This window comes from Leptonychotes weddellii, chromosome 5 (assembly GCF_054177405.1).
Source record: "Leptonychotes weddellii isolate Sample4059 chromosome 5, ASM5417740v2, whole genome shotgun sequence".
Classification (NCBI taxonomy): domain Eukaryota; kingdom Metazoa; phylum Chordata; class Mammalia; order Carnivora; family Phocidae; genus Leptonychotes; species Leptonychotes weddellii.
In genome coordinates, this window is record NC_138373.1 from 124125536 (window position 1) to 124145133 (window position 19598).

Sequence of the window (19598 nt, forward strand, 5' to 3'; positions counted from 1 at the left end):
ACATAGTTTTGTATCAGTGTGTCAAGGTGCAAACTGTTTTCCAGAAGCTTCTATGTATGATGCCAAAAAAGAGTTGGTCCAGAGGTACTCGTGTGACATATGGAAGACAGAAGTAAAGCTGTAGCTGTTTTTCACTGAAGGTTCATATGCTCAGATGTCAGACAGAATCTGACAGATGTGTAACAAATATTCTCAGTTTCTAGTTTGTCCTTGTATCTCTCTATCCCATGTCTAGGTTTTTCCCCCCAGTAACACTCACAGACCCATAACCAGACTGTTGGCTACAGACCTACCGAAATAAGTAAACAGGCAACAACTTCCCATAAGCTTCATGTGCTAATTCCCTGTTAAACCTTAAGCTTGTAATTATAAAGGATAAACAACTTAAACCTCTAAGAACTTTGCAAAGAGCAAACAAACAAAAAATATTGTAAGGCATTCAGAAGAAATATTTTTAATGAAGAAAGGATATGAAATAAATTTCTACCTTATGATGGGTTCCCTGAAAAAGGCTTGAGGTAGTATAAAGAAATAGTTCTTTAAGATAATTATTTAAGGAAAAAATACTATAATTGAACCACAAACAATTTATATTTAAAAATTAAATGTTAATTTCTGGGGATATTAACAATACAGATTGCTTAATCATTTTTTTACTTGGCACTGTTCAATATGTGGTTTGCAAACAGATAAAATGTCACAAAAATTTAAAGCATAATATAAAAAAATTCTGTATGTAAAGTTTGAGATTAAGCACATCTATTCTAATTGAGATTAAACAAAAAAATCCAGTTCATTTTTTTAATATTTTGAAAACTCATCATTTTAAATGAAAGTATAAACATATGGATTGTTGAGAAACCCATACTTAAGCAGAAAAATCAAGGCATTTTGAAAAGAATAAAATAATTATAAGCAATAATCATTGAATAGATGATATGAAGTTCTTAATTCTTTTAGCATGAATGTTTACATTAGACATGCCAAAACATTCAACCTTAGTTAGATAAAAGACCTAAGAAAGCTGCATCTTGTAGACACATCATTTAAGAAATCAAATCATGGAAATCTCAGTTGTATATACTTCAGTTTTTACTACAGTCACTCTCTTACCAACAAATATCTAATCTATAGCCTTAGGAATAGGCAGCACAGCAAAGTTAATTTCCTGAATTACTGTTATTTACTGGTCTATTGCTACCTGGTTTCTGAATTTCTCATTGACTTCCTCCAAATCAATTCCACGGTCTTCTGATCTATTAGACATGCACAGAATCTGCTCTTCATTTGCTCAACACCACTAATGTTAAATTCTTACTTTAACCTAATACCACCAGAGGTCTTTCATCTCTTGGGAAAACCTTTTCAGATCATTGAATTAAAATAGTTACCTTTGGGGGCACCTGGGTGGCTCAGTCGTTAAGCGTCTGCCTTCAGCTCAGGTCATGATCTCAGGGTCCTGAGATCAAGCCCCGCATCAGGCTCCCTGCTCAGCAGGAAGCCTGCTTCTCCCTCTCCCACTACCCCCTGCTTGTGTTCCCTCTCTTGCTGTGTCTCTCTCTGTCAAATAAATAAATAAAATATAAAAAAAATAGCTACCTTTGCCCGATTGCTCCAAATTTTGTTCATGCTTACTAGCCCACCCTGAACCTAGTCCTAGGTATGCTCCATTCTAGATTTGCCTGCCATCGGTGCATGCTCTCACACTACCATTGCAGATAACACAGAGAGAGAATGGGTAAAGAAATGGATAGAGCTTCCAGGTTACACTCCTGTTACCCTTAATTGTTCTGTAATTAGGAGACCTTTCAAACAATCTGACCCTCAATTTCATCCTTTGTTAAGTGGAAACAATAGAATGACATGAGAGGGCTATGAGATTAAGATGATATGGATAAAAATACTACATAAACACAAAATATTGCCATTATAAAATACGCTGATTTTGAAAATATCTTTGTAATATTCTGAGATAGGACTGATTTTTTTTTCCTTTAGTAATAATATTAAAAGTGGTGGTTAGGAACACTCAATATGGGATTATTATTATTATTAAACTTTGAGGTATATTAGATTATATGGGATTTTGTGAATTCTCTAGAGGAATATTTGGACATATTTATATTTAAAATATATGTGTGTGTATGTATTTAATTCCAAACAATTGCTTCACAAATAAACTTTTTATTTTTTATTTATTGATTGATTCATTATAAGTAAATATATCTCTTCATAGTATTCTTTATATGAAATTAAGATCTAAGGAACTTTTTAAGCAGGGTTAAAGTTGTTCTTATTTCCTTGTTAAAAATTTTATGCTAGAGTAATAGTACAAATGACAAGATTTTTTCTTTCTTATTCCTCTATATGAATCCAATCACAAATAACTCTTTCCATGTCTTTAAGTAAGTGATTTAATCTCTCTGGACAAACTTTTTTCACATAAGACGAATGAAGCAGTTGAACTATGATTTTCTATATATTCATTTAATAGAAATCTTCCCTCTGATTTCAGAGGAAATTAATATAAAATTTAATGTTGCTCTTGCTCTTTTAGCAAACTTATTTTCACCACAATATATTTCTTATAAAATAAAGTATTCGAAAAATATATCACTCGTTTTCTTTCTCAGACCTTTAGCTAACATTAGCTCAAACTACTTTTATTTTGCCCTTGAGATAGATTCACCTAAATAATATTTTCCTTGCTAACCTCAATAGCCTGACACAGTATATTACTTTTTGAGTCACTGTCCTCCTTTTCATTTCCAATATTTTCTTAGTCATAACTTTAAGAAAAGGCTTTTATAAAGCCACATTGAATACTGCTAGCTCTTTATTTTCTTTTCTTTGGAAATTGTAAAGTATTATAGTTCTATTACGGGGCTCTTACTCTCTGCCCCAGTGACTTGACTTCCATCTGTATTCATTTTTTTCCCCCTAGCTCAATTCTGAATTCTCTTTATTTAACATTGTGGGTGCCCAGTTTAAAAAAATCCATGTGGTTAATTTCTTTTTATCTAATTCTGATACAGAGAGCCCTGATGTTTTTATCCTTACCAGTTAGCTATAAAATTATTAGCAGTACTGAGAGGCCAAATGATCTTGAGAAAAAGGAGTGGAAGGGAAAACAGAGTGGGTAGTTCCTCGCCTTTAAGTGTCATTAAAACAAGTGGATGGGTCCACTTGTTTGCTAGAAAACAAAAACACAGTGTTCATGAGTTTTTTAGCACTAGAGTTAATTTTTTTTAATTTAAAAAAGTAATATAAACTAAATTTTAATGAAAAAACAATACTTAAGTGCATATTCTCTAAAAATAAAATTATTCATTTCCTAAAAGATTACAGTCTAAGACTAACATATGCCAGATAGATAATCATTGACATTTTATGTATAAGCACGTTCTTATAATATGGATTTAATTTTCCTCTAACGTCAATGTTCACAGGTGAAGAGTGTACACCTCACTATTGGCTTAAATAGACTGAACAGTGGGAGAAAATCAAATCTAGAAATTAGAAATCTGAAAAAGTACAGTAGTAGCAGTGACAATAATGATAAAATAATAATAATGGTTAATATCTTTAAGTCCTGGATATGTGCATGGACCCAGCACTTTATGGGCACTGCTTTATTTTCACAAGAAAACTTAAGGATATAGGTTGTATCTTTATGTATATATTATAGATGAGAAAATGGAGGCTTGGAAAGGGTTTTGTACATTTTCAAGATCATACAGATAATTAGTGGTGAAATTGGAATTCTATCCAAATTCTTGCCCCAGAAAACAAACACTTAATCAATTCTCTGTCCTGGAAAGAAAGAAGGAAAAAGAAAAAAAAAAAAAAAAGCTGTATCTTGAAAGGCAATGGCAGAAAGGATATAAACATAAAATTTAAAAAATAGCTATAAATTTATACAAACAATAGGTAAAATTTAGAAAACTTGATTATTGTTTCATTTTTTTCACAAAATGATAGTTATGAATGGATTTTACCAGACAACTAATGAGTTATTAAAGGTATAATGTTTAATGACATGTGCAAATCTTGATTAAATGGAACTCTATAGTACCACTGTATAGGATATACAAGCCTTTACACCAACATGGAGAATTTTCTTGGTACCTCTCTTATGTATCATTTCTGTGGTCTACAGAAAGCCTTGGCTAGGTTTACACTTAATGAATTTCTAGTTTCTAAAGTATCTAGTTCCCACACTTGACATAAGACACACTTTTCTCCTCAGTGCCCCAATCCAATTTAGTTTCTATTCTGATTGAGTAGCCTAAAATAGATGGCAAAGGGAACATTAAAGTTGTAAATAAATGAATCCATTGAAAAATGAGTAAAGAAAATGATGAAATGAGATCTTAATTAGAGCAAAAAATGTGAAGAAAAAATGAAAAATAGTATTTTTTAAAGCAAAGAACGGAGAAGCAAAACATTAAGCAAAACAGATGAAAACACTTTTAAAATAGCAAATAATATTTTAAAAATCCCATACAATGAAGGGATAAATTAAATGTCAGTAGCTTGGGGTCTAGGTTAAAGAGTATCTGAGAAATGAAATTAGAAAAGGACAAATGACCTGATCTTTCCTTTAATGGAGATAAGTCTTCTATAAAGGACAAAGAGGTGATGTCAACCTCATAGTACCAGGTAGAGGTCTTCAGCCTATCCCCAGAGTTTGGGAAGAACATAAGAATAGGAGAGAGAATAAAAATCTTATTCTTGCAAAAACTAGAGTCTATCTACATCCAGTATGTTAGTAGAGTCTTCTTAATATTCATGAACAGAAATGGTATTAATTGTAAATTTAATCTCAGTATACAAGTAAAACCCATTTCTTGTTAGCCAATAGTCTCCTTCGAGGAACTTTGAGATACAAACATCTAATGCCATTTAAGTTGTCTAGGATTCTAATCACTGAGAGAGAATGTTTGTTGGGTATGATACGAGGTAGGGTGGTAGACAGGAAAAGAAATTGGCTAAAATATTGGTAGGACCAGAGCCTGGAACAGAGATAACTAAACTGGATTCATATTCTACTTACTAATTTCTTCTAAAATTAGTTTACTTGCTTCTACATGCAGCTGTTGGATGCAATTATTAAAATCATGTAGCTTTTAATAAGTGGGATCTAGACATTGTGCTGGGAGTATTTTTAGAATAAAGATTTCTTTTAAGTGGATATTATAATGATCCTCTCATACAAAGACATTTATTGGAAAACATATTAAAGAGGTAATTTATTATTCTTATCTTTCTCCTCCTCCCCCTCCCCCATTTTTCCCCATCAAATACTTAAAATTTATTTTAAATTAACATCTATTACCTCAATTCTCCCACTACGAAACTTTTCTAAAATAAGATTTGAGAAATATTTTAGAAAATGGAAGATAATAATTTACATAAAATTACAATTTGGCAGGATACTCAAAGTATTTGTCATTAAAAGGATTAGTTTATATCAAGGTTGTCTTCTCTTACCCTACACTTAGAATAAGTATCTTAATCTTAAAGATTACATAAATAGGAGAGATTTAATTAAAACTTCAAGAAATGTGTTACTGTTAATTGAATTCTTGCTACAGTTACCTTTGCAAACCAATGTTAATGAAACTCCAGTTCAAAGTGGATGGGTTTGGGGAATTGAGATAGCTATTTATGTCCTTACCTGAGATGCCATGATACTCTTGTCAGTAAAATAGAGAGCCCAATTAGGAGAGTTCTCATTTATAGCTATTGATCAGGTTTACACCAACTGCTGGGATTTCTAAACAAAACGAATCAGGGGTTCAAAGGCCATAAAGCAAGGTCAGTGAGGGAGAAAGGGAAAAACTTCTCTGCCTTTTGAAAGCCTTTCACCTGTGGAGCAGAGAATGGATTTGCTCCTATCTGAAGCCAGGTTCCGCTCCGCCCCTCACCTAGCTCGCTGTCCCTTCCCCCACTCTCTGAACCTCCCAGTTTGGTATCTCTTGGTATGGTATTACCAAGCTATAAATTGCCCTAGAGCTTAGAGACAATCAGGTCAGCACCGCTCTCACAAGGGAAAAGCTTCTTACTTCCGAGCAGAATCGTTCACGGGGAAGAAGAGGAAGGCGGGAGGGAACCCATGCTTTGTCGTCACTGTGCTGGGGAGGGTGGAGAGAGGTGGGGGAGGAGACTGACAGAAACTGCATTCCCAACAGGGTCGCACTTGGCCCAAGTCTACAAACTTAGTGGTGGCTGCAGTGGAAACTCCCAGTGCACTCTCCACCGCCTGGCTGCCGCAGCTGCTGGGTGGAGTCGCGCTCCCCGGCCCCACCTATGGGACGGATCTTCCCCAGCATTGCTGGTCCACAGCACCCTTCACGAAAAGTCTGCAGGCATCCATCTAGCAAGACTCAGATTATCCTGCCCACCACTTCCACCCCAGAAGCCCGACAGAATACTATGATTAGCCCAGAGGACCCCCTCCCTGTGTCTCAGTTTGAGGATCCTTTCATATCCCCCGCCCTGCTCTGCTTTTGCAACTCTGCTGGGTCAAATGGCCAAAGACAAACTTCTGCCTCTCCTTCCCCGCTCCCACCTTTTCAAAAACCCACAGCCTGCGAGCCCACACACATCGGAACTCCTAGGGTGCTGTTGCATTCTGGGCATGCTCAGTATCAGAGCAGGTTTTGATTGAAAGTTAAAAAAAAAAAAAGAAAAAAGAAAGAAAGAAAGAAAGAAAAGAAAGGGGGGAAAAGCTTTGTATTATGCTGTCTCCTTCTCTTGTGCCTATGGCTTGCTGAACAGGTTGCAGGGCATCCCTGAGCCTACCCAAAGGGTTTATCAGATGCCCTTGATTCCGTCTCCTTGGGCTCTATCCCTCTCTTCGTTCACGCCCTCCCCCAGCCCTCCCGAATCTCCCTCTTCTGGTCCCTGTCCGCTATGGGGATGGAGAGACACTAACAGAACTGGGATGGGCGATGTTGGCTGAGCGGATCCACCTATTATTAGTGCGCCCGGATTGGCTCCTTGGAGCAGCGTACCCGAGGTGGAACCAATCAGGAGGTTGGGGCTGGGAGCTGATGGGCGGCCGCCTCCTCACTGGAGGGATTCCTGGAGAAGCTGCAGTGTGGGGATGCTCTAGACCGAGTACTGCCCTCGGTGTCTTTTCACCTCCTCCTCCTGCAGCGGCGCCGGCGGCGGCAGCGGCAGCAGCACTTAGCAGCGGCAACTTGAGGCTGCACCCCGGGCCAGCCCCCCAGGGTGGTGCTCAACTGAGACGGGGGCTCAGCGCCCCAAGGGGTGTGTGCAGGGTGAGGGTGGCCCGCTGGGACCAGCTGGTGGCCCTGAGAAACCTCCCACACACCCACACCCACACACCCCTTTTGTGTTGCAGGCTGCCCCTCCAAGAGCAGAGGCAGCAAGAGGACGCGTGTGTCTTGCACAGATCCACGCGGGGAGAGCAGTGGGGCCGGAGACCGGCACCACCTTCTGGTCCTCCAGGTAAGACAGCGAGACTGGCAGCGTGGCCACCTCGGAGGTGCCCATTTGCTTGAATCCGTCCGCAAGATTTTACTCTCGGTACACTTGGGTTTTGGTGGTGGGAGGCTGCGACCTGGGGAGGGAGCCCCGGGTTGCCTATTGTGAGAAATACACTGAGCCACATGTACATCTCCTGGAAAAGCACTTTGCACAGCGCCCGTGATTTAGAGCCTGGAGTTGCTGTTGGGCACCCCCCATCTTCTTGCTCCCTCTTTCCTTCTCATTCTTTCTTCTCCGACCCCCACCCCCAGTCTCAATCTCTCACCTCCCCCGCCCCTCGCTCAGTCTCTCTCGCGTCTTCACCCTCCTCCCATCCTAAGAAGGCACAGGGTTTCTTTCTCATCCTGGAGGGGATTGCCTTTTCTCAGAGGAAAGAGGGGGGTGGTGAAGAAAAGAGAAAGATTTCTTTTTTCACAACCCCCCCCCTCCCGGGGTGGGGAACCGAGGTAGAATACAACCTCTACGAAAATTAGAGTACAGAAAGCAATTAAACTGAATAAAGGGAGTAGACAAGCCACCCAGCCCGGGCTGTCAGAGAGGGGAAGCATCAAGTTTGACTTGATCTCCTCCTTGCAAGAGGCTGTGCCTCTTACTTGATTCCTTCAAACGAAACAGAAATAAACCACTGATCTAACCCACTTTCAGCTGCTTAATTGTTGTTGCTTTTAAGTGCTAACCATCTGATTTTTCCTGTTTCCATCTGTCCTGTGGGACTGATTATTTGGTATTGCCCATCAGTGGTAATGTCTGAACTTTCAGGGGTTTCTCATGTAAAGAAAAAAAAATTAAAAACAGATTATTACTTTCCGGAGGTTCTCTGGTATGGCCTTTTTGTTGGGGGGCAAAAAATGTAAAGTTTCAAAACATTTGTAAGTGACACCAGTGTTATCAAGAGGTTTGGAGTTCTACTTTGAGAAGGCTAATCTTCTAGTTAGTTTTGTGTACATGTTGATTTTCACTTTATTGAATATTAACCCTTCGGTGAAATAAAGCAACTGTTTCACTTTTCTGTTAAAACTAATTTTGTGTATGAATTGCCACTTCATTCTACCTTTTCTCTATGTTTGCATTTTATTGCCTGGATATCAAATTCATGCCTTGCCTTATTTTCCTTTAATGAGAATATTTAATGGATGTAAACATGGTGTTTATGCAATTTCAGTACTCCATTTGGAAGGCACATGGAAGCTCAGTTGGCCAAGAATCCTCTTGTACTGGAACAAAGTTTTGAAAGTAATGGTAGGAAGATAGCCTCAAATTTTAAAAATCTTAAAAGGAAAATTGTTTTTGTTCTCGTGTCTTATTATAAGAAAGAGAAGGATAGCAAAACAGCTATGTTCCCTGGCTGCCGGCCGGCACAATAGGTCAAGTGAAAGGTACTTGTTGGACGAGCCTTGACAGCAGCTTCAGCATCTAATTCCATCATCAGTGATATAAGCTTTCCTTTCCTATTATTCGTCAGAGATGGCTAAGTGATTATTGTCAGATGGGAGGAGGTAGAGAGAAGTGCCTAGTTGAATGTAATGGGAAAGCGTTCCAAGTGGGTCCTACATGAGCAGAGAGAAGCCAGCAGATGTTAGTGTCCAGATGAATCCTTTCCTTTGATTTATCAGGGGAAATGCCAAGTCTTACATTTTTTTCTATGTGCACACTTGGGATAAGAAAAGGCAATCTTCTCTCTAACTCTGTCTGCTCTTCCACACTAATTTACGTACCCCAGAAAGTATTTTTTTCAGCACATATCTTTAGTGTATAAGTTTATACACTGACTTAGAGAAGAGCTGGTTTCATTCACCATCAATGTAATGCATATTTTCTAAACCCATTTTCCATTTGAGGCACTTATCTTTCTAAGTAGAATTACCTAGAGTCACAAAAACAAGATCTTCTGTCTAGGGCTTTGACACTTAAATGCCTTTTTTTTTTTTTTTTAATTTTTAATGTAGTATCTCTGTTGAAAGCTACCTAATTTTTAGAGGTGCCACCTTTTGGATACAAGGACAAAAGGACAATCACTTAATTGCTTCATGTGTGTACAACTGAATTAACAAGTTTAGACATGAAAAGATGTACAAAAAGCAAACCCAATTACTTCCCATGTGAGCAAATTAAGATTTTGTTTGCTTATTTCTCTACCGTCTAAGGAAAGGTAAAAGTTTGGGCTTGATTTGTGACAATTATTTTCATTTCTCTTTACAAATGTTAATTATAGCAAGGACATGTAAGAGAGACGCATATAAGTATTTAGTTTTTCACATACTTCTGAAAAATTAAGCCTTTATATTCTAGAAGTCAGAACTAATTCCAATCTATAGTAAGTGGGTTGGGAGAGACTTGAAATGATACATTGTAGGAAATTATTTCCCTGTCATCCCACAAAATGTTCCAGTGTGATAATTTCATACAATCTTCATATTTTCTCCTTTAAAAAGAATATCTTAGCAAATCTTATTAATGTTTCAGAGCAAATATGGTAATTAAACTTTAACATATTTTTATCAGAACTAAAGTCTGCTCCTGTACAGAGGAAATCCTAAACTGTTAATTCCATAAAATACCACACAATAGAGAGTTGTTGCAGAGTGGTTTGAAGCTTCATTTCCTAACAGAGAATATTATTCTATTTGGTCAAATGATCAGATAGTTCTAATCAAGAAATATGAAAATGGATAACATGGTATTTACATGATAAGATTTGCATATTAGGCTTGGTGCTAACTGAAAATAAAACTAGAATATAGTAGCTTGTTTTAATTATATTTGCAAAATGAAATAGAAGATTAATAAATGCAGAATGTGTTAGAAATCTGAAAGTTAATTTGAACTTCCCGTTAACCTAAAGACACCATGGACATGATATCAATTCATCTCTTTCGAGGTCAGTTTATTAAATCAATTTAGGGAAATTCCCCGAACAGGTTTTGAGAAACATCTAATCTTAAAGAACTCAACTTAAGACAGACAATTCTATGAGCCTGAAATACTTATGGCTCTTATGATTTCCAGTTTGTGCAACAGCCGGGAAGAGATATCATTAATGCCAAATTGGAACATAACATTTCTTTTTCTAATGGTAGTGATTAGATGATTTGGGGGAGGGAAAGCAGAAATAAAACCGTTTGATTACATAATGGAACAAATTTGGTCTGTTATTACAAAAAGCCAAGACCAAAGTTTGACTTTCTGCCATAGAATAATGTAGGTGTGGGTCTTGCAAGTGTTTTTGCTAAGTAATAATGCTTTCTAAAATTAAATATCTGATCTACTTGTGGATTTTTAAATTTTTTAAATGATTTGCTTGTCATAAATCCATCTGTATCAAAAGTTTAATGTATAAGAGATGCTTTTTAGCTGAATTTGTTTTCCATTGAGGTTGGCCAAAGCTATTGAGACAGGAGTAAAGTATATGGCATCTGAATACATAAGTATTTATCATTTAGGGATGTATATATGCATATATATATATGTGTGTATACATTTTTAAATTATGTAACATTTTCTAAAAGGATTAGAGATTAATGGACAGTATCAAATAATCTGCTGAAGCTAGGGAGTACTCCTGTAAAAAGTACCATTCAAAGAAAAATAACAGTGTCTTGGGGATGCTTTTAATGGTTCTTTGGTTGAAAGCCTAGGAATGCCCAGAGGCAAAATTAACAGGGGGTCTAGATCTTTCCCTTTATATAGCTTTTCCATGGCTTTGGCAAGAAGTTATTTTTATATGAATCAGTATTTAAAAAAATTCTCAGTACAAGAAGATGCACTTCTATATACAGGTAACAAGCTGAAGTCATATTTTCACATGATTTGGACATAAAGGAGGGATAAACTTTTTGTTTTTCTAAGGCTTCTATCAGGTGTTTCTTTGAACACTTGCATAAAGGTAAATTTGTTCCCAATCTTTTACATAATTGAATGACATGGCTATCATTGCTTTTTCAGGTTAGGGGGTGTGGATTGATACTTTAATAATTACTCTAGGTATGATCAATATTTTTTGTAGTATTTTTGAAAACTTGATTTAAACCTCTCCATTAAGTATGGTCATTTTTTTAAAGCAGGGATTTAATTTCTCCAGTTAGAAGAAGACAGTATTTTTCCTTTAGCTTCTCTGCCATTTTAAGAGTTCTTGAAGAACTATTTTATATTGACTATAAGAAACTATGGCAGCAGGGCATATGAACGTCAATCTACTCATGTGTTAGTAATAGGAAAATAAGCTTATTTTAAATTATATTGCAAATATATTCATGCTATCTATTGTAAGTAAGAAAACATGCTGTCCTTTCTTGTATCTATGAATAAAACTTCAACCTTTACTGTTTTAGTGTGTACAATGAGAAATATGCTATGTTGTCAAGAGAGCAAGCACTGGAGATGCTATTTGTGTAGTTTTAAATAGAATTATAGAGGTCCTTTTGCAAAGAAGCCTCCTTTTAAAATCTCTGTCTCCTTAATTTAAAAGCAATATTTAAGAGAGTTCTAAAACAAATTAAAGCCCAATTTAGAATAAAAATAACACATTTATAATAGTATTAGAAATGAATTTTCTGCCACATCCTTAAAAAATGCAAAGCAGATTTAAAAAATTATTTCTCTAATTTCTGTAATTTTTATATTTAGTTTAATTATAAATTCTAGTTGTGTGGAACTAGTTCTTATCCTCTCTGGGCTTCCTTTGTCTCTACAATGCTCAGTGCTTGGAAGTTTATGAGGCATGCTGGTTTCCATAATTTACCAGTAATGTAAATGAGGGGAGGTCACAGTTCATCTTTTTGGTTACTGCTATTGTGGAGATACAAAAAAATATACTGGGTCATTCCTGTATTGGTCTCACATGTAGTATGTTGAACATACTAATTAGACACATAGGGAGTAATTTTGTTAAAGAGGAGCTCTGGAAAATTGTAAAGCAGATGAAGATAATAAATGCCCTTTATTTCTTAGCTGTTTGTACAAAATGGGAGCTGGAAAATTTCCATGCAAAATGAGAATGGCCTTTTTCAGCTAGTGTAAAAATCTGGTGAAACTATTTGGTTAAGGTATAATTTCTTAACAGCCATGTAAGACAACATTTCATCACACATACCAGATAACAACTGTGCCAGAATAACCCCAAATACTGTAGGTAAGATATATGGCTAAGTGCCTCAGTCAGGAATTAATTTTTGGTTGAAATATGTAATTAATCAAATCCAGATATTGTACTGAAACTTGGGTCTTACCTCATCCCAGTGAACCTATTTCTCTGTGAAATGTAGCTTTGTTTTTAATTCTAAACAGTGTAGAGCTCATATAATTATTATATTTTGCCAAAGAATATTATGAGTAAAAGGAGTTGTATGTTTTTTCTAAATGATTCAACTAGTTACTCAAGGATAAAATGCACATAGGCACTTAAACACAAATAGAATCACAGAGTTACTTAAATATAGAACATTCTTATACTACAATTGCTTAAATAAGACCCACTATTTCTTGTCCTTCTCCTACATCCTCCCTGACCACAACCATCTTTTCGGTCACATGGGAATTGAGGGGAAAGGTACGCAAGACCACCTCGCATCTCTGATGAGAGTGCCCCCGGGGTGTGGCCTCCAGGGGGCGGTCTCTTGTTTTTATCTGAGGTCCATTTCCTCTCTGGGCCAGCCTTGTGGCCCAGACTTCACTTGAGCTTGGAAGCAGGTAATTGGACTTACTAATTGCTACTTAGAGATTTGTGGGCATATTTTCATCAACATGAGGCAAAAACACTCAGACAAAACATACACAGCTATACATACCAAAGTTAGTACTAACACTTTTAAAATGTGATGTTGATCTTCTATGTTTTATAACGGATAAAAGAGCTTTTATTTCATGTAATTTCTTTTCATTACTCACAAATGATCCAAGCAAATGGTGAGATTGTTAAACCATGAATCAGTGTAACTTTTTGTATTTATTAACACAGTGGATAAAGCTGAAATTATTGTTAAAAAGAATTTCAGATATTTGGATAGGTTTTAGTACTTCTGAAATACATACTTGTGTCTTGTTCTGGAGCCCTTAAGCATTTACATAACTCATCCTTATCATCACAGATAACTGAGAATTGGTTTGCTTTTCTGTGGAACTTCTAGATATTATTGTAAAACACCACCTAAGATTGCTTTTAGGGTGGATTATTAATCATCTGTTTTCTGACATAATTTTATGTGAGCGTTACTGTAAATGTAAACAACAGTATAGCATCACAGCAGCAGGCTGGACTCACGAAAATGTCCATTTAGAATTGTGTGCTCTCTCTTTGAGAAGGAGAAAGAGCCAATTGAGTGTATTTTTTTCTTTATGATGTATGTACCCCAGTATTCTAGCAATGTAAACAATGGATAGGACCTTGGTCACCACCTGTGAAATATGGACACTGCTTACTTGAGAAAAAAAAATCAATTTTTTTTTTTAGACAAATAACTTAATGACTTTTGAGACAAGGACAAGAGGTATAACACAGAAGAAGGCCTAGCTGAGCTTCTCTAGCCATCAGGCTTTGAGTTAGCAGGATTATTAAGAACAGTTGACACAATTTCTCAGGAGAAAGACAAGGTAGCAAAGCATTGAATCTGTTTCTGACTTAGATTCTCTGCCAGATCCTGGTTTACAAGGCTGGCTTTCTGCCTAATCCCCAGCATTTTCATCAGATTTGAGGAATGAATAAAGTGAACCATTGGGCATTACAGCATATTTCTAGAGCACAAGAATCTCTTCTATAAATAGAATAACATCACCATCCTATTTTAACCAGAGTCCAAACTCCAAGGCCACAGTTTTTATATTTAAATATATATGAATCAGACCACTATATGCCTAAAAATGCTTGAGTTTTATCTGTCTGGGTACAGGAAATTCTCATGTTAAAAGCTTAGTTAACAACATGATAGTACATGTATCTATTTTTAGTTTTTTATTTAAAATTAAAATATTAAATATAAAAAACCAAGCAATCACCTTGAGATACATCTAGTAATTCAAGAAAGTGACTTGTCAACAAAAAGCCAACATACTCCTAAATTGACCAAAACTGATCTTCTTTTAAATTGTGAAAACATAAAGACAAAAAGTACTTGATAGGCAAGTTTCCAATTTTTTTTTTAAATGAGATTCGTAGGTACTTCCCAACACTTATAAACACCACAAAATGAATATTGATGATCGTGGAGAGCCAACTCCTTTAGGAAAGAGTAGACAGGTTCTGTTATGGCTTTGAGAATCTGTTTCATCCTTTATATATTGAACACATAGTGACAGTTTTATTTCTCTTGACTTCTGGACCTTTGGACTTGTATGCCTTGAAGCATATTACTACTCCCTTCCGGCATGGAAGAGATTTGCTCAGCTTACCGGCTAAGAGTAATCTTGTAACTCCCTTGCCTTTCCTTACATTTTCTTCCTTCTTCACCTCTTCCCTTCCTACCCTCTCCTTATTCTTCCTTCTTTCCTCTTTCTATCTTAATGAATTATCTTCTTATAGAACTAGGAGCTTAGTACTCTAGGGCCCATACTAATCTCTATCAGCTGGATTTATTATTTTTTTGTCAACAAGCAAGAAATTTATTTCTTAATTTGTACACATTTTAGGTTAGCTTCACAAAACAGCTGTATAGATAAATAAGGGAGCAGCCTCTTAATTTGTTTATGGAATGTGCCATGATTTGAATGTTTTTAAGGTCTTACAGGTAAAGTCTAGCCTATTGGTAATTTCTAGGCCAAATTTGATTACAGAGAGATAGAACAATAATGTTTGAAAGTCCCAACAAATGGCATGTCCTATTAGGCACTTTTTTTTTCCTATTTTGTTCTTCTAATGATAACAATTAAATCACTGTTTTCATGACAGTTAATATAGCACTGTATTTTTAAGAATTTCATTGCCTTACTTGATTTTGATGATGAAGAGATTCTCCATTTTACAGATGCGATAAAGGAGACTAAGAAATTAAGTTACCTGCTTGCATTTACGCACTTAGGAAGCCTTTTATAATTTTCATCTACTGAATCATACTGCCTCAGCATTTAATTAAGAAAAAAAAGTACGTTTTCAAATTTTCTCACTATATATGAAGTAGTTTGCTATTTCCTATCAAAATTAGAAACAAACATCTGTGGTCCATATATACAATGGAGTACTACCCAGTCATCAGAAAGGATGAATACCCAACTTTTACATCAACATGGATGGGACTGGAGGAGATTATGCTAAGTGAAATAAGTCAATCAGAGAAAGTCAATTATCATATGGTTTCACTTATTTGTGGAACATAAGGAATAGCATGGAGGACATTAGGAGAAGGAAGGGAAAAATGAAGGGGGGGAAATCGGAGGGGGAGAGGAACCATTAGAGACTATGGACTCTGAGAAACAAACTGAGGTTTCTAGAGGGGAGGGGGTGGGGGATGGGTTAGCCTGGTGATGGGTATTAAAGAGGGCATGTACTGAATGGAGCACTGGGTGTTATACACAAACAGTGAATCATGGAACACTACATCAAAAACTAATGATGTAATGTATGGTGATTAACATAACATAATAAAATAAAGTTTAAAAAAAAGAAAAGATAGGGAAATTTTAATATATTGTCATTACTCTTGTGACCCTAACTTTGAAATAAATTGTATTTGTATTTTAAAATTATTCAAAGGACAGTTTCTAAAATGTAAGAGAAGTCACTAAGCTTGAGTCACTAGGCTCGGTTGGCCCTTAGTCATTGCTGTATCACTGCAGTTTGAAATGTCATCACACTTGTTTCCTTATTTGTGAACTACAGAGTCCTAGGCCACCTCCTAAGTGCACAGAGATGTGATTGAGATAATGAGTACTGTAGCTTTACCCCAAGTTCTCCATCTTCATCTCTCATTATGTTCCTCATTTGCACTCACACACGCAGCTTGTTACTGCTTCCTGAACCTAATATTAATGGAATTATTCAATCTATCGATGCTTTTCTCTTCTATTTCAAGATGGAGAATGCTAAGCAAGGAACATATCCAAGCCCAATTATTATTCAGTCTTCATGTGAAGCCCATCAGTTGGCAATTCTTAGTGTGAAGAAATAAACACAGTTGGGAGTGATTGCCAACAGCCCTACACGTTGTGATGTGGACTAACTTGATTGACTCTCTAGCTTATCTGATGCAAGGAAACAGGAGTTTTAATTGGGAAAGGCCTGTAGAAAGAATGCAAGATTAATTAGAGCATAGGAGAGGTATTTATGGGGATTTTTGGACAAACACAAGCTAATCATATTCTCGTGTTCTTACTGCACGTCAGGCACTTTTCTGTGTACTTTCTATGTTTCATTCCATTTAATATTTCCAATAATCTTAAGAGGTTGGTACTAATTTGTAATGTTTTAAATGAGAAAATTGTGGGGAGAAAAGTAACTTGTCAGGGTCCTATGACTATTACGTAGTAGGATATCAATTGAAACCCAAGCAGTCTATTTATAGAACCAGTACTCAACCATAAGCAATTATCATATTATCATTAAGCTCCTCAGTGGAAGAAGGGGAGCAAGTGGTGACCAAGAATTAAAGGTGCTAAAAGAGATTGAAGAGACACAGGCAAACTTTATCCACTTCATAGTTTGAGTCAATATGACCATCATGGTGATGTGATAAAAGCATGAAACTTAGAGTGTTATAGACCTGGGTACAAATACCCACTCTGTCATGGTGAGCTTCAGTAAAATATTTCACTGCTAGAGGGTTCATTTCACCAGAAAGAGAAATGTAATAATGTCTGCAAATTGTCTCATACTTTGTTAGTGGGTACCAATCTGACTGACCACGCTTGTCACCCATTTTTATTAGTCAGGAACTATTTCACTTGCAAAAATTCCACCTAACTCAAAATGATTTAAGAAAGAAAAGGGATTTAGAGCTCGTGTTACCATAAAGTTCAAGAGTATTTTGGATTTAGTCCTGGCTGGAAACGGGAAATCAAACCGTATGATCCCCTACTCCCTCCCCGCCTCTTATCTTGGTTCTACTTTCCTCTGCCATCACTTTATTTAGACTCAGGCTCTTTGTTTACAGTGGTCGGAATGCACCAAGTGACTATAGGGTTATGTAAGAAATTTTGATGTAAAGAGAACATCTTTTTTGTCAAAAAATTCCGGGATAAGTTTGATGGGAACAACCTGGGTCACTTGCCGTGAACCCATGAAATAGGATATTTACCTAAGCTGAGCATTGTGCCATCCCTGGATTTAAAAGTCGGACATAGCATTCCTTAACTAAATGGAAAGAGTTTTGCTGTTACAAGAAGGAAAATGACTAGATTTAGGGCAGGCAAAAGCAGCAAACATCCAGTTCATAAGGTATAGGCACTGACCCTGAGAAAGGATGCCAGCCGCCCTTAATGCTGGAGCAGACTCCTGGAGAGCCCCTGTTGTTCTAGTCACTAACCCCTCAGTCGGTGGGTCATGGGAAGATCCAGGGAATTCTAGGGAAAGGTCCATAGTAGTTGAGGTTGTGGAGAGTAGTGGCACTCAGAGACTTGAAGCAATGGCCATTTACCAACAAATATGGAAATACTCAATAATTTAACAACAGGTATGACTAAATCTTTGCCGAAAGACAATATCAGAGGCTGAGGGCTAAGTTGAGTGTCATCTAATTTTGGGAGTCTTTACTGTCTTTCTTTTTCTTTTTTAATATAGTAGCAGGTACTTCTAGAACTTAAGGATTCTTAAATTCTGAGCTCAATAGAGCTCAGAACAGCCAACTGAAGATATGTACAGGGCCAGCTCTGCATGGGTCAATACTTTAAATTTTTGTGTGTGTGTATGTGGGGGGAGGGGGGGTTACTTCAAATTTATAACTACCCTATTGGCCTAACCACCTACATATTGCTACAGATGCAACAGAATGCATTTGCACAAAAATATGATACATTTTCTCCTTGCTGTACCCTGAAATGAAAAGGAATTATTTAGGAATAATGTGTGTTTCTTCAGGAAGTACCAACATGTTTTTATTACATGCCAGGCACTGTTTTGGATGCTGGGAATCCAGAAGCGAACACTTCAGACAAGCTCTGTGCTTTTTAAGGCAGCTTGCATTTTAGGGAAGGATACAGACAATGAAAACCAACATCAGTAACAGCAAAACACAACTAAGATGGTTTCAAAAAGTGAGAAATGCCATAAAATAATAAAATAAGGCAACATTGCGGACTCTGGTCAACTAAAACTATGTAAGTTGAGGCGTAAAAGGAGAAGGGGCCAGCTACCTAAAAATTCCAGGAAGAGCACTGCGGGCAGAGGAAACCGGGTGCAGAAGCTCTGTAGAAGGAATGAGTTTGGCCTGCTCATGGAAGACACAGAAAGCAAATATAGCTGAAGTGTAAAGATATTGGTTTCATGAGTAGAACCGTGATTTAATATTTTAATTAAAACAATCTTTAAACCTGATTAAGGAAATTTTCAAAACGGTATGATCGTACATAACCTCAAAATCACTTATCTGTGTAATACATTTCCAGTCTGTGTTCATAGGCTTACATTTTTTTAAAAAGATTTTATTTATTTATTTGACAGAGAGATAGAGAGTACAAGCAGGGGCAGCAGTAGAGGGAGAGGGAGAAGGAGGCTCCCCGCTGAGCAGGGAGCCCGATGTGGGGCATGATCCCAGGACCCTGGGATCATGACCTGAACTAAAGGCTGACTCTTAACTGACTGAGCCACCTAGGCGCCCCAGAGGCTTACATTTTTTTATGGTTACAATCATGGAATACATACTATTTCCACCCTGACTTTCAAATGCATTCTTAGAAGTCTTACAGGTATATATTTTCATTCTCCATATTCATCTTTAGAACTGTAACTCCTTTTGTGGCATGTATTCCTCAGACATTTTCTATATATCATCTCTTGAATCTTGACAACCTTTCTTGTTTTGCCCTCCATTTCTAAGGGAATTGCATACATGGCCTAGCCCCAATTTTATCATTTCTCTGAATTTAAGTGAACACCTTGGCTTTTTATCACACTAATAATTTTTTTCAATGTAATTTCCTTTTGAGTATATATTCGATTATAT

The 19598-nt window shown here is 36.7% G+C and overlaps 1 protein-coding gene across 3 annotated transcripts in view; it reads left to right on the plus strand.

Annotated features, from left to right (window-relative positions):
* Window positions 1-7070: 7070 nt before the first annotated feature.
* SYT1 (synaptotagmin 1) overlaps window positions 7071-19598 on the plus strand; it is a 479618-nt gene continuing 467090 nt past the window's right edge. For 2 of the 3 annotated variants that reach the window (XM_081822125.1, XM_081822126.1), the window contains exon 1: window positions 7072-7479. The gene's annotated coding sequence lies outside the window, so the exon portion shown is untranslated. Of the gene's footprint in view, window positions 7480-19598 lie in introns of all 3 variants that reach the window. The other variant, XM_081822128.1, reaches the window with a different exon arrangement.